Below are 7,964 nucleotides of genomic sequence, written 5' to 3' on the forward strand. Positions count from 1 at the left end.
GTTTGGTTCATGGGTGCTTCAAGGTGGCCGGCCTTAGCTTGGGTTCAAGCTTGGTGTGGCCGGCCCAAATTAAAATAAAAGGATTTTTATTTTTTAAAATTTTTCTTATGTGGATAACATGATTTAAAAGAGAGTTTAAAAATTTAAATCTTTCCTTTTATAAGATTCTACAAAAGATTAAGAGAACAGCTAAATCTCTTTCCTTATTTGTAGATTAAAAGGTTGATTTTAATTTTGGTAAAAAAACTTTCCTTTTAATTATGTTCATGATTTAAAAGAAAGTTTAAAAATTAAAAATTCTCTTTTTACAAAAGATTAAGAAAAGATTTAATATCTTTCCTTATTTGTAGATTGAAAGGAGATTTTAATTTTTAGAGATAACTTTCCTTTTTGGAAATTACCCACATGTTTAAAAGAAAGATTTTAATTTATAAAATTTCTTTTCATTAACCAATCATGAAGGGATTAAAATTATTGGAGAAATTTTTATAAATTTCTAGAAACAAATTAGGAAGTTTTAATTTTTGTTTTAATTAAAACTCTCCTTGTTTTGGGGAAAGAGGTGGCCGGCCAAAGAAGAGAAAATTATTTTTAATTAAATAAATTTTCTTTTTCATGGCAAAAGAATTAAGGAAGTTTTTATTTAATTTTCCTTATTTGCCAAGACCAAGGATTATAAAGAGGGGGTAGAGGAGGCTAATGGTGAACGACTCTATTCTTTTTCTTCCTCTCTTTTCTTCCTTGGTGTGGTCGGCCCCTAGAGGTTCCCCTTCTCCTTCTCTCTTCTCTTTCTTTTGGCCGAGACTTCATCATCTCTTGGAGGCATAGAAGTGGCCAGATCTAGCTTGGAGAAAAGGAGAGAAAGGAGTCTTGTTTCATGCATCCCTTGGAGCTTGGTTGGTGGAAAAAGATCTTCATCTTTTGGAAGCATTGTGCTTGGCCGAAACTTGAAGAAAGGAGAAGAAGGTGCTTTCGTAGTTTCTCATCTCGGAAGATCGTTGCCCACACAACGTCCGAGGTTAGAAGAGGAATACGGTAGAAGATCAAGAGGTCTTTCTAAAAGGTATAACTAGTATTTTTCCTTTCCGCATCATACTAGTTATTTTTGGAAATAATACCAAATACAAGAGGCATGCGATTCTAGTATTTCGAATTTTTTTTCGATGTTGTGTTCTTTTGTTTTTTTTTCTTTTCCTTGTGATTTGATTGTTCTTTTCGGTTGACCTAAAGTTATTTAAGGAAATTGAATATTAACTTTCCTTAAAAGGCTTTGTCTAGTCGGTGGTGGTTGTTCCCATATCCAAGAAGGTCATGTGCCTCGCCACGTCAGTACTGGAAGCCAATTTTGGAAATTAATATTTAATGAAATTAATAACGTAGGTAATTTGGATCGAACGTGTTAAGTTCCGCAGGAGATCCGAGTCTAAACCTAAAAGAACAAATAGATTAAACTTTGGATCAAACGTGTTAAGTTCCGCAGGCGATCCAAGTTTAATTTAAAAGAACACATGGTAGCTAGGAAAAGGTTCAGACCTTTGTACAAAATTTTTGTACAGTGGAACCATTAGGTTTTTCGAGTAGCAACCAACAATTGGTATCAGAGCTAGGGTTTTGCCTCTGTGTATTTGGTATTAGTTAAATTATGCACATGTCATACATAATTTAGGCAGGTTAATAGTAGGATGTGCTAACTTTGTGGATGCAGGATCCAACTATTATGGATTATAGTTATTATGTGTGTGATTGGACCCTTGGACATGTCAAGGGCATTTTATTGTGTGTGCATGATTGTATTATAAAATACAGCAGGAGCTGTATTTAGTTTTATTAGGATTTTATTTTTTGATCTAGTTGCATGTACATTCCTTTTATGGAATATAGGATCGATGGATGTAAATTTTATTTTATGTTCGATCTAGTTTACATGTACATTCCTTCGAGGAATATAGGATCGAAAAATGTAAAATTCTATTTATGTCGCAGATCAAATCTTGCAAGGCTGGAACCTTTTGAGGATCAGAGGCGCAGCGGAACAAGGAGCAAGATGGATGGGCCAAAGATGGCAGCAGCTAGGGTTGGCGACACACGGAGGACAGCAATAGATAAAAGCCATAATAGTTGAAAATTAGTTTTTCTATTTATTGCTATTTATGTTGTGTTGTGTGTGCTTGTTAGTATGCATGCTAAGTAAGCTAGCATAGTCAAAATTCCTCACTTTAAATAACTAAGTGGGAGAGGGATTTATTTTTAAATAAATTTCACGATCTCCATTACTGGTTTATAAGTGATGCAACAAGCTTGCGCGTTGGCTCTGAGTGCCTTCCTCCATATCGGATGAGCTTGTTTGCGGATCACTAGCTTAAACTTCCATTTTGGATGACTATAGGAAGTTAATTAAGAGTGTGTGATCTTCCCCATTGGAAGGGACACAATCTTATTAACGGACTTAGTGTCAAGTAATGGTATACACTTAGGCACGTCTAATAGTATCCTCCCCATCGGAGTCACTGCTATTATTTGTGTGACCGAAGAAAACCAACTATTGATTTGTCAAATAAATAAGTTGACAAGATAATAAAATTAAAAAACCCCTCTTACAAATGTTTGATTTTGTATACGTCCACACTATCGTGGCATATAAAATTCACGGTGTTTGAGGTAATTTTATTTGTCATAAAGATTTATTGACAAGATAATTAATGGGTAAACCCCTCCTCTTACAAATGTTTAATTTTGTATACGTCCACACTATCGTGGCATGCAAAATTCACGGTGTTTGAGATGTTGGTGAATTTAAATAATATTGTTTGAGGAATCAATGTTATTTTAAATTCAAAAGTTTTGACCAAATATTTGATCAAAGAAAGATCAACTATTAATTTTATTCGTCATAAAGTAAAGTTGACGAGATAATAAAATTAATGGATAAAATCTCTTCTTTGATTTTGTATACGTCCACACTATCGTGGCATACAAAATTCATGGGGATTTTAAGGAATTGATCTTGACCAAATATTTTTATGATTCTTAGGATTTAAAATGTTTGTCAATTCCCTAGTTGTTATACTATAGAAAAGACTTAGTAGTCCCGATTGTAAAAATTGGAAATAGGACTTGGACATTAAGGTAGTCTGTCTTTTTAGAACTAAAGAACAATATAGGTGTATTTAATTCATTAGTTGAAACATGTTTAGTGGTGTTATCTACCAGAACCTGGAGTGTAGATACAGATGCCATTAATCATGTTCGCAATCCATTGGGAAACCCGACAACTAAATGAAAATAAAAACACCGTCCACATGGGCACTGCTGTAAAAGTGGCAGCTGTTGCAGTGGGAGATGTTTATCCTTTAATAAGAATAAAATATGGATTATTAGAAATTGTCTTTATGTACTAAGTTTAGAAAGAACCTGATTTCAGTTTCTAAACTATTATAGAATAGATATTGTGTCTATTTTGATAACAAAGCTGCTATCAAGAAAAATAGAGAAGTTATCTATTCTGGTATGTTGGTTGACAATTTATAATCCAATAACTCTCACGATGCAATAAATGGAAATTATAACACATCTTCTAACTTTAAGAGAAAGCAACCTTCGGAAATGAACCAATTATATCTTTGGCATCTAAGGCTAGGTTATATTAACTTGAGTAGGATTCATTGGTAGCTGATGAACTTTTGGGTTCATTAGTAGTGGAAATCTTTCCAACCTGCGAGTCTTACTTGGAAGGAAAAATAACCAAGAAGCTTTTAAGTCTAAGGGGTATGGAGCCAAAGATATGTTGGAATTGGTTCATTCTGATTTGTGTGATCCTATGACTATCCAGACAAGAGGTAGTATCAAATATTTCGTCTATTTTATAGACAACTATTCAAGATACAAATGCATTTACTTGATGTGCCACAAGACTAAGTGTTTTTGATTAGTTCAAAAAGTACAAGGCTGATGCGGAGAAAAGTCAAAGTAAAAGTATCAAGACACTACGGTGAAATCGTAGTGGCAAGTACCTCTTTGGGAGAATTTAGGAGTCACTTATCAGAAGTAGGGATTCAATCCCAACTAACTACACCTGGTACACCCTAACAGAATGGTGTAGAAAAAGGAAGGTATAGGACTCTTATAGAAATAAGTAGATTGATGATGAGTTATTTGGAAAATTACCAAATTCATTTTAAGGATATACTCTGGAAACGGAAGTGAACATAGTACCTTCCAAAGTCAGAACTCTCTACTCATATAGAATTGCTGAATAAGCGTAAGCCTATTTTGAAGCATATTCGGATTCGGGTAGTCCAGCACATATGCTGAAGAGAGACAATGATAAGTTGGATAGGAATTCACTTGTTTGTAAGTTATCCTAGAAAAATGAAAGTAGGTTTATAGTCTTAAAAATCAGAAGGTCATTGTTAGCATCAATGATCGATTTTTAGAAAAGGACTATGTAATAAACCACAAGCCCATAAGTGAATTTGTTCTTAAAGAAATTATAAAGGACATGTCTAATCTAGTACCAACTATACAAGATGAAATATCACAAGAAACTGCAACACGTATCACAATTGATACACAATTATAGACAGTGCATCATCGTAGTGGGAGGGTTGTCAAACAACCAAAAGGATTCATGTTTTGGGAAAGTTTTTGGACTTGATGAACATGAGTCTGATCCCGGAAATATGATGAAGCACTCCAAGATAAAGATGCAGCATCTTGGCAAAGAGCAATGAATACAGAATTAGAATATATGTATTCTAATCAAATCTGGAAGCTTATAGAACCACCAGATGGTGTAAAAGCCATTGGGTGAAAATAGATCTACAATAGGAAAAGATGGATGGACAGGAAGGTGGAAACTTTCAAAGCAAGGCTTGATGAAAAAGGAAACTTTTTCACTGGTAGTCATGCTTAAGTCTATCCGGATTCTTTTATCTATTTGGCAAGAGGATGTCAAGACAGCATTCCTTAATAGAAGTCTTGAAGAAAGCATCCATACAAAGCAACTAGAAGGGTTCATTGCAAAGGGCAAAGAGCATTTTTGTGTGCAAGCTCAATTAGTCTATGGACTGAGGCAAAGCTTCAAGGTCTTGGAACATCCGGTTTATTAAAGGAATCCAGACCTATGGATTTATTTAGTAACCGGATAAGTCTTGTGTATACAAAAGGTGTGATGGAAACATGGTGATATTTCTTGTACTATACGTAGATAACATTTTTGGTAGTTGGAAACAATATCAAAATGTTGTCAGAAGTAAGGGTATGGTTGTTCAAACAATTCGATATGAAGGACTTGGGAGAATGAATATATTCTTGGGATCAAAGTAATAAGGGATCGTAAGAAAAGAATATTTTAATTATCCCAAGCTTCATATATCGAAAAAAAAATCCTTGTTCGTTTTAAGCATGCAAAACTCCAAGAAAGGTTTCTTACCTTTTTAGCATGGAGTAACTTTATCTAAAGAAATGTCTCCATAGACATCAAAGGAGATAAAGGACATGAAGGCAGTTCCTTATGCTTCAGCTGTGGGAAGCCTAATGTATGCAATGCTGTGTACGAGACTGGATATCTATTTTGTCGTGGGCATAGTTAGTAGATATCAAAGCAACTCTGGACAAGGACATTGATCTGCGGTAAAGCATATATTGAAGTACCTTAGAGGCACTAGAGATTATATGCTAGCTTACAAGGCAGTTAATTTGGTCTCTGTGGGTTACACGAATTTTGACTTCCAATCAGATAAGGACAATAATAAGTCAACCTCGGGATTTTGTGTTTACTTTAGGAGGAAAAGTCATAACTATGGAAGAGTGATAAGCATAGGTGTTTTTCTGGACTCTACCATAGAAGCTGAGTATATGGCAAGCCTCTGAGGTAGCCATAAAAGCTAAATGACTCAATAACCTCAAGATGGACTTAGATATGATTTCTGGTTTGTCCAAAGATTATTACAATTCATTATAATAATAGTGGTACAGTAGCAAACTCGAAGAAACCATAAGTCTATAAGGCAAGTAAACGCAATAGAGCCAAGTAGCACCCAATACGAGAAATCGTATAAACGAGAAGAAGTTGTTGCTGCCTAGATTGCATCAAGTGATAACCTAGAAGATCCTTTCACTAAAGCCCTTAAGGCAAGAGCTTTTGATGGGCATGTTGAAGGTTTGGGAATCAGATGTATGGTAGAAGTTATGGCAGCTTAGTCTTTTAGTATAAGTGGGAGATTGTTAGAATATATACTAAAAGCCTAGCTTTTGGTATAAACATTTATCTAGAAATAAGAATCATATTGGTCAAATGTCTACATTTATGATAAATGTAGTTGTTCAATTAATTTATATTGTAGATAACATGGTGTGTGGTGTCACACACAGAAGATCATGTTATCAGTACCTTATAAATTATAAACAGTAGCCCACGACCAAGATGCAAAGGAACAAACCATTGGAAGGTCGTAGTGTAATTAGGTATTAGTTTATCTTAACTATATAATTACACTAGTACACTTAGAGTGTATTGAGTAGCACCATTATAGGTCGTTTCTTTTATACTGACTTTATAAAGGAACAAAGACCTCAGTTATTATGGAAGTGTATGCTCTTAATCCCAATATAATAACAAGCACATATATTTGATATTTATTTCTTTAATTTATCAATGGGTGAGATTTAGTTTGATAAATCAATAAGCCCGATAAGTTGGGAAATGATATCACTTATAGTGTGTGTTGTTGATTATAGAAGGAAACTGTGTCCTAGTAATCTAGGTTGAGAATGTCCCCAAGAGGAGCTCATAAAGATTGTCATGTTAAACCCTGCAGATGGACTTAGTTTGACATGACGATGAGGTTGAGTGGTACTATTCTTGGACTAAGATATTAATTAAATGAGTTGTCAGTAACTCACTTAATTAGTGGACATTCAAGATCTTAAACACAGGGAGACTAACACACTCATAATAAGAAGGAGCCCAAAATGTAATTTGGGATTGGTGCGGTAGTTCAATAATAGTTCTCTAGTGGAATGAATTATTATTGATAAAATTAAGTTGTGTGTTCGGGGCGAACACGGGATGCTTAATTTTATCGGGAGACCAAAACCAATTCCTCCTCTCGGTCCCTATCGTAACCTCTTAATTATAGAGTACTATACCCACCTATAACCACCTTCTTACCCATCCCATAGGGGTCGGCCAAGCTAGCTTGGAGACCAAGCTAGGGCCGACCAAAGTTTGGTTCATGGGTGCTTAGCTTGGGTTCAAGCTTGGTGTGGCCGGCCCAAATTAAAATAAAAGGATTTTTATTTTTAAAATTTTTCTTATGTGGATACCCTGATTTAAAAGAGTATTTAAAAATTTAAATCTTTCCTTTTATAAGATTCTACAAAAAATTAAGAGAAGAGCTAAATCTCTTTCCTTATTTGTAGATTAAAAGGTTGATTTTAATTTTGGTAAAAACTTTCCTTTTAATTATGTTCATGATTTAAAAGAAAGTTTAAAAATTAAAAATTCTCTTTCTACAAAAGATTAAGAAAAGATTTAATATCTTTCCTTATTTGTAGATTGAAAGGAGATTTTAATTTTTAGAGATAACTTTCCTTTTTGGAAATTACCCACATGTTTAAAAGAAAGATTTTAATTTATAAAATTTCTTTTTACTAACCAATCATGAAGGGATTAAAATTATTGGAGAAATTTTTATAAATTTCTAGAAACAAATTAGGAAGTTTTAATTTTTGTTTTAATTAAAACTCTCCTTGTTTTGGGGAAAGAGGTGGCCGGCCAAATAAATTGGAGAAGAGAAAATTATTTTTAATTAAATAAATTTTCTTTTTCATGGCAAAAGAATTAAGGAAGTTTTTATTTAACTTTCCTTATTTGCCAAAACCAATGATTATAAAAGAGGGGGTAGAGGAGGCTAATGGTGAACGACTCTATTCTTTTTCTTCCTCTCTTTTCTTCCTTGGTG

The sequence above is a fragment of the Zingiber officinale genome, chromosome 9A (assembly GCF_018446385.1).
Source record: "Zingiber officinale cultivar Zhangliang chromosome 9A, Zo_v1.1, whole genome shotgun sequence".
Taxonomy (NCBI): domain Eukaryota; kingdom Viridiplantae; phylum Streptophyta; class Magnoliopsida; order Zingiberales; family Zingiberaceae; genus Zingiber; species Zingiber officinale.